A 9,188-nucleotide genomic window follows, 5' to 3' on the forward strand; every position below is an offset into this window, starting at 1 on the left:
AAGATATAGAAAAATCGCGCGATTCAAAAAACACATATATCTCCGAATCTCGAGCCAACCAACATTTTTTATTACCAGATTCGTGTTAACTGGGCATAGATCTATAAAAAAAGTCATATCTCGTCTCTGAACCAAAAGAAAATTGTCGTCATTTGTCGAACAGTGTAATCAATGAGGCGAGATGGAACCCATAACTTAATTTCTTCCAATATAGTTGGGTTGCAAATATCACCTCTTATTTAATTTGTAGAAATGACATAAAAGAGACATATCCTTCCGACAAGATAGGGAACTATATCCAGGGCCACCGAGAGGAATCCCGAGCCCTGGAAAAATAATTCCATACCCTATGACAAATCGAAAAAATCTCATAGATATATTTTTAATATGCGAAAAATTTATCAGAACTATTAGAAAAATACCTATACGTTAAATGGTATATGAACACTAAAATTAGTAATAAAATGAACATAATTGTACTTGAAACCTCGTAAAACTGTTATGACGCAAATTAATCCAAAGTCTCATTATTGATTGCACAACCTAAGGCTATCGCACTCCACCAAACCCATTCGAGAGGATTCGAATATACCCGTAATCGACAATTTTCACTATCGTGTAAGTGTAATAGTATAATAAAGAGAAGATTTCATAAGCGAGATGCGGGCAAGCGAGGGGTTCATCGTGGCCTTGTTTTGTATGGGATCCGCACACACAATAAGCCGATAAGTCAAAAACATGGACGGCCACACCTCGTCGGGTCGTAGCATGAGCACCACACCATGGGTACCATGGATAGCCCCGAGTGTCGGTCGACCGTTGGTATTTAAATAATGCGTTCTAGGGGGCATACGGGGAAATCATAAATATGTTGACACAATCGACGCGGGCCGCAAGGTGTTATTTTGCCGCCTCTTGTCGCTTTGTGTGGCGGCCGATATATTGCCGTGTTTAATTTGATACGACCTGATACTGACGCCGTTGGCTACTTTATTATATGGCCAATATAAATTATGTATTGTGTGAAATGTGTATATAAGCATACATATGTATGTGTATTCGTATAAACGCATGCCCACTTCGGATGAATACACGGAAATAGATTCTATTCACTTGGATCATCCGATTCGTGTTTTGATTTATGCAGTCCTACAAAGATCTTTTCGCATTATTCTTACTACAAATAGAGGCAGGCTGGATATCAATTCGGTAAGCAGATTACGATCTGGTCAATATGATTTGTATGCGGTTCAGAAATCGAAAGCAAAATTGCATCTATGTAGGTTCTATTTGCTTTGACAGATTAAACTATAAATAACTATTTCAAACTGTTTACCCAAAGAGGAGATACAGATACAGGTATATATGTAGTTTACGATATTTTTCACATTTATGGACAGGTGTTGTTCTAGATATTTTCCATCCAAAAGATCTTGAGGATATTGCCAGATTAAAGATGTACATACATATATCAAGAGCTTGAATAAGTTAACTGAGCTGACTTTAAGTTGAGAAGGCGGGATGAAATCAGGTCCACAGGATTTGTTCGATTTCAGTTTAATGAAAGCAGATTGTATATTGGATTTATTCTCGATAGTGTATGTATAGCGTTTTCATATTATTTATATCCATTTAAATTCATTAGTTTTTAGATATAATATATTTACAAATATAAATAGTACTGAGGAACTTCAGTACAATAACAAAGATACCTTGATACTGTTCGGTCCAGGTGTATAAGCGTTTGCCAAAATAAAGCACATCGAAAAAAAAATAGGGTCACATTCCGCATGCGAGAAGTTTTTTTTTAATTAATCCACATATTCATTCAAAGCTATTGAAAGTATTGTATAATATAATTAAATTAGATATTCATATGAATTTTCAATGGGAAATATTTGTGCAAAAGGTGAATTTATGCAAAATACTCATTGCTATGCCGTATTTATTTAGATTTTTATGTAAATGAACCGCTATCGAAAACTTGTGCGAGAGATGCTAAAATTTTATTCCTTTCCTATAACGAACGTCGTAATCGAATTCGATTAACATTTCTAATGGAAAACGTTTTGGATATAATTTAGCGGAAATGTCGTCTGAAATATTGCCGAATTGGCAGATACGAAATGAAAAAAACACATGATTAAAATTACTACTTTTTTTAGTTACAATCGCGTATTTAATTTATTTACTTTATAAATTGCCCACAATTACCGAGCACGGTGTTCTTTTAATTGTGACTTTCGATCATTGCCCACATCACATGAAAATGAAAAATATCAAAACGAAACAAACGCAAACACACTACCATCAATAACAATAATTTAATCTCCAACGTGTTAAACACGAATTTCCTATACGTTGCAGTTCAGTAGGAAGTCTATTAGAGGTCGTCACGAACAAACCATAAAAATATCTCGATAAATAAACAAGCATGCTCGAATCTTTTATTTGTTTGTATCTATCTGCTTTTAATCGTTTTATTTTATTATTATTACTTGCTTTTTTTTCAATTCGTTTCGTTTAACCCCGTTATTGTTCTTGTTCACTGGCATAAGCAGCGTGCGCGGTTAATAATTATGCCGGTTTACATCTGATATATAGCCGGGAGATTTTAAAATAAATAAATATAATTTAATATAATAAAAAAGCACGCATGTTCCAGCGAAAGATTCTATTTGAATTATTAAGTTATATCATGTTTTACATACACATCGGCTTCGGCAAAGACATGGGTGTCTTTTGCGGGCGCCGCTAGTTCTTGTGGCCCGCTAACTGATGGCGACGGCAACACAATACGCTGTTATAACGAGAGGATCGGCAACAATGGCTCTGCCGCCACACAGTGCTGAAGAGAGAAATAGGTAGGTATCGTCGAAGCTGAATTATGTTGTGAAAAAGCTCATACAAAATCACTCAACGGAGATTTTCCCACCAAGACCTATGGCTCCATAATATATGTACATATGTACAATATGTATGTATATACTTATATACGAAGGCTTTTCCTATTCACTGTCTCCATTATTTAACCATTGTTAAAAATTAATACATAAATTAAAAAAAAAAACACTATATATTACTCGAAGTATACCAGCAACTAGAGCAAAGCAACGAGGTATCAAAAGTCTTCGTAATATGCTACAATACATACTATTTATGTATACACATATGTATCATATACATACATATTTATGTATTTTATGATTCCAAATATGTATATCTTTTTAGTAAAATTTTATCTTCTTATGACGATCGAATTGAATTTAAAACATCAAATTCTAAAGTGATGGAGAATGAAAAATGAAATCCCACTGATGTTTTTTTACAATTAGTTAAAGAGTGTAAGAATATATTATACAAGAAACAAACAAACAAACAGGCTGACGAACTAACATGTCTTGTATATGTTGTAAAATTGAGTTTCTTCAGTGTCGATTTTTTTTATCACCATCGGCATTGGAAAACGTTGGCGAAAGTGTCAATTCGAAAAGAAGTGCAATGTATTCGTTTTTTTTATTTTTATTTGTTTTATTACTTTTTGTTGCATTGTCGGCATGTGTGTGCCGATATCTGTCGGCATCTTCACACAAGAGGCCGCCTATCACCTCAATATCTTCGGCTACCTTCAGGCTCTACCTTACATCCAGGGATATTCAATTTTAATCAAGTATAGAATTTCATCATTGTTATTACAATCAACAAAAAATTCATTCGTGTCGACTTGGGTTTCTGGACTTAATTCATTAGCTGGACTCCCAAACCCGGATCCGATACCCGGGTTTTAAAATCCCCGGGTCTGGATACCTAGAATTTTCAGTTAAATATTTTTTGTAAAAATCAAAACGCATCGTTACTAATTTAACGATGCGTTTTGATTTTTACAAAAAATATTTAACATTGCTTAAAAACAAGCATTAAGTATAGCTACGCAGCTAATGAATAAACTTTTCCAAAATTCGGTCCCGGAAGTCAATTCCACGACCACAATTTGCATGAACCGATATTGAGCGACGAGGGTGAAACAGTATTAACAATAGAGGAAGAGTGATATTTTATTTTGAAAAATGCAGAGAAAACTGATGTAATCGAAGCTGATGATCTCGAAAATTTAAAACAGGAATTTTCACTTTTCAAATACACCAACAAGCGAACCATTCATCTCGAGAGGCTCTATGACGCGCTATGCGCAGTGAAATCTACTCCAACGAAATTCTCGGTGTCTACAAAATTTTGCACCAAACTTAGATCGGCATTAGGGGATAGGTTTCTTAATGCTTGGGAGTTCCTTAAATATTAATTTATTAGAGATATTAAAAAAAAATTACTTGTAAAAATTTTAGCATTAATAAATCTATTAGAAATTGAACCCGGAATCGACGGTTTTTCAGAAACCCTAATGTTAACTAATAATAAGACTGTTAATTCAATTTAGAGACCAATTTTTGCTAATTTCTACATACAATTTTACGTAATATTGTATATACCTATAACGCTCAATATATCAATCATTTTACAAATACAGGAAATGTGCACCGAAAGCTTTGAATTCAAATTCTACCTTATATCAAAGATATACATACATATATCAAAGATATACATATGTATGTATAATTTCATCGGTAGCGGATTTAAATAGAAAAAATTATAACAATTCGAATCGACAACCGCATATAATTACATAATTGATTTGCGAGAAATCATTAGTCGCATGATAACAATAATAATTAGCAACAATAAATTATATACTGGAATACAATTATGTACATTGTTACACCGTCATAGTAATAAATCGATTGATACTTATAAACAAACACCAACAATATTAAATCGAACTTATTGACAATCCGCGAAATCGATACAACTCCATATGGATGGACACTTCTACGTATGCCTTTTTGGCATGAACGAATACCGTATCAGATAAGCCTTATTGTATTGTTCGATTCTGTGTGTATTTTGTGTGGTCGATATCTGATGCAACAAACAATAATAAAACAAAAAGAACACACACACCATATTGTTAACTAAAAACAGCTACGATTATTTATTCACCGATACAACGGAAAGACGACTGACTGTGGGATACCTACATATAAGAGTCAAAGTTCAACGGCGAGATTTTCCCCGAGGGCTTTGTCGAACTTCTTCCTAGGGGACCGACGATGACCGGAGATCCATTCGGGACTTCATATCCTCGGATGAGTATCTGCAATCGTGTAAGTATGTATGTACATACGTATATGAGAGCTGGAATGGAAATCCGTGTCTGTGGGGAGTCGTCGTAAAGCCGGTGCGTCCAATCAACGCTTTGACCGAGCCAAATTTACGGTCGTAAATTTGCATATTTGCTCGGGCATGTCGACGTAATATACGACCGCAATTACAATTATCTATGCACTTTAATCCGCGATTAAACTTCGCTATCTAATTCCAACGCGGATTTCTAAAATTAAACACCTTTTGCCGCGCCCCGTGGTTTGTTATTAAATTTAATCTGCATATTGGCAGTGGTTCTTAACTGGGGGTGAACGCGGCCTTCGATAAGGGAGGGGGATGAAAAAAAGAACCTTCCTAGTATTAAAACATGTATGAGCTAGATTTTAAAATATTGTTATAATAAAACTAATTTATTATAATTTATTAAATTCTTTTATATAATTTTCTTTAATATAATATATTAAAGAAAAAAGGCAAATGCGTATTAATTTATTGGTTAAATAAACAAAACAAAAGAATTAAAAAAAAATCATTTCTAAATTGCGGACATGAAATTTAATGTGGAGTGCCACAAAAAAGTTGAACTTTAATCAACGTCCATCAAGATTTACGTTGAAATTTTGATCATTTCATTTATGTATGCGGATGTCTCATCCTTCTACGAAATTAATGGTACGTCATTAATTAAAATAGTCGATTAAAACAATAATAAAAAGGTCAATAAACATTAATCATTAAACATACTCTAGAAGCGTCGTGCATATTTCACAGTAGATTTTGCTAAATAAGATTCTAATATGATTATTGATAGGCGTATAGCAATTCCGTATTCCTATTAAGTACATGTTGTATTAAGTATACACCTATGGTCACATTTTTTACATAAGTTCAATTCTAAGCATTTCAATACAATCGTATATAATAATTGTCTAATGCGTGCGAGCGTGCGTGTGTACGAGTTACTCGCTGTTAACACCATGCTCCGTCTCTCTTTCTTCCCTTGGAATCGTATATCGTGGAAAGAGACGCGACATATCATTTCGTTCACATGAGTGGCCAACAAAAACAAAAGAATTTTTTTCAAAAATATCAATTAAATTTTAAATTATGAACTAATAATTAACTCCTTTGATCCGAATTGTGATATTTTACCGAGTGCATAATTATGTGCACACAGGCCACTAGTTTTTATATAATACAATAGCGTCATCTGGTACAATCATCAATATAAAAATTCGGTATAATATTGCGAAAAACAAATTCTACATAAAATATATACCCAAGCAACAACAAAAATAAAAATTCGGTATAATATTGCGAAAAACAAATTCTACATAAAATATATACCCAAGCAACAACTTAGATAGATAAATCGGCAAATTCTAAAAGGAGACAGTCCATCTGGATTTTAACAACCATCCAGATCTTGCCAGTAGCGTATATGAATCGAATAATTACTCGATTCCGGCCGGAATTTACGACCTATCTACTGGTAAACAATGGCCAGACCAGTGGGCTGCGCTGTGGATATGAAATGTGTAAAACAAACTTCTGAGTTTTTAGCAACTCTAGGGTTAAACAAGCTTAGATAAGCCGATTTGCACGCGCCATAGGCGGGATAAAAATCAAAATCCGCTACTAAACTAAACTAATGTCGTTTTGAAATGCGAGTCGCGTGACAACACTACGGGAGCCCTATCGAATCATTATCGTTTTAATCGATTCTAAGCCTAATGAAGCAGCTACACAACGTTTATCTTTCGCTTGATTTATTGACGTTATTTACGGCGAAAATTTATCAAAAATGCTGTTTCATCATTATACAAATGCTGAAGGCTAATTTGAATGCGTTGAAAGTCGTGCATTCCTTAAAATAAATACTCAATTAAGATTTTTTCGGAAATACCGCTCAAGAGTCCAAAGTTGCGTGCAACGATCGAATATCAGTCCGGAAATGATCAATCTCACAAGTGAGCCAATTTTTTCGTACAAATCGAACCGCTAAAAAGTTTAGATCTTCCACGCATACTATCACTGAATGTGCATCCGAAATTTGAATTTACTCAGGTCCAATAATATACGCCACAAAAGTAGCCACACATTTGTCAGGTAGGCCGCCGGCGAGCACCTGGGATTAATCCATAAATAAAGTTAATTATGCAATCGACTATCTTAGTGCTTGGTTCACAAAGGAATTTGTCTTCGGTGGTAAATGGTAGTTGTGGTTATTAACGCCGTATATCAAGAGGTCGAGAGTATTTTATGCCGATACGAGCGGGACAAAACCGATGGGGACAAACGCGATGGAAAGAGGAGAGGCCAGCTTTCAACACTACGGGAGATCCCTCTGCACTCCCAAGAAGCGAGTAATGAATCGGAAATGGTCGTCATAAACAAATATGTACTCCCGAGAAGACCAAAGGTGCACTCGGAACAATCAATAATGTAACCGCAATATAACTTCGATACCGCGATTCGAAAACATCATAAAAGTAATATAGACGGTCATCCAGGATATTTTTTGATGGGCTAATTTAAAATTTTAGAATGAGTACGATGTTGAAATTGTGATTTTTATATACCTAAATGATATTCATTTGACCGGAATTTTTATATAATAAAAAACATTACATCTGATTATTTTTCCCAATAAAATTATTTGAATAATAAAATAATTAGGTACTTACATACATATGTATATATACTATCATTTCGATATGAATATTTTCAATAATTTGCAATGAAAATTAGCTATAGGTACATCTTTTTTATTAAAATTTTTATTCAATCACCAAATCACAAAAAATATTTTTAAAATTCGACACATATCCAGCAAAAATAGATAGAAACACTTATGTTAAACAATTACTTACTTATCACTGATATACAAAAAATATCAGAACTAAAAGATCAATATTAACTACATTTATATTAAGCTATGGTGATTAATTTGCAATTTATATGTATTTATACAACCATTATATTGACCAAAGTATTTTAAAAATAAAAAGTACATTTGATAAAATTTAAAGGTTAGCCTGGATGCATAATTGAGTTCAACTAAAGGCCATCGAATTATTTATGTAAGTTTGGACCACTGTGGCAATATAGGAATTCCTAATGCGCCACGATGGTCGAATTGTAAAATATAATACATAAAAAAACAATAGCAGCAAAAGTTCAAACAATAAAAGAGAAATAATGGAAAAATATAGAAGAGAAAAAATTGGGAATGTCTGGCATTAAAAGTAGGGATTGCGATACCTTTATACCGGACTACCGGTAAATCGCAAAAATTTCGTCATCGGTAAATACCGGAAACTATTTTATCGCGAATTAAGTACATGCACAGGCATATTATTGAATAATATTACATTAAAAATCGATGCAAATGGCGTATGGTGGATTAGGTTGCCTGGATTTTTTTCATTTTCAGTATTAAATGTGCCAATTTTAAAGTTATAAATTCACTAGCAACACGGACCAACTAATTTGAAATAAATGCGATCAGACGGTTGCGTCAATTATGATCCAAACTTTAAATAAATAAATATGATTGGCTAAAAATAAATAATTTGATGCAGTATTTTAAAACGTGTCCATTACGATTACTTTTCACCATCGTAATGACGGACGTCATTTCCACTTATATTGATGACCAAATCGAGCAAAATGACAAAGTTTGAAAACGATCGGATAAGAACCCAAACTTCGTCACACGACCAAATCGTTTGCGAGCTAAGAAGAAGTTAGTAAAAATTAATTAATTTATTATTACAAATTTACATTAATGTATTTATATGACATTATTCTCCTGGGATTTATTTTTAATTATTTACGATTCAATCTAGGCTATCGTTTCTCGGAAAAGTAGCCACATTCAGTTACATATGTAATCCACGATTTTTTCATTTACCGGTAAATGCCGGTATACCAGTAGTAGGAAAAATCATTTACCATTTAGCGGT

The sequence above is a fragment of the Arctopsyche grandis genome, chromosome 10 (assembly GCF_051622035.1).
Source record: "Arctopsyche grandis isolate Sample6627 chromosome 10, ASM5162203v2, whole genome shotgun sequence".
Classification (NCBI taxonomy): domain Eukaryota; kingdom Metazoa; phylum Arthropoda; class Insecta; order Trichoptera; family Hydropsychidae; genus Arctopsyche; species Arctopsyche grandis.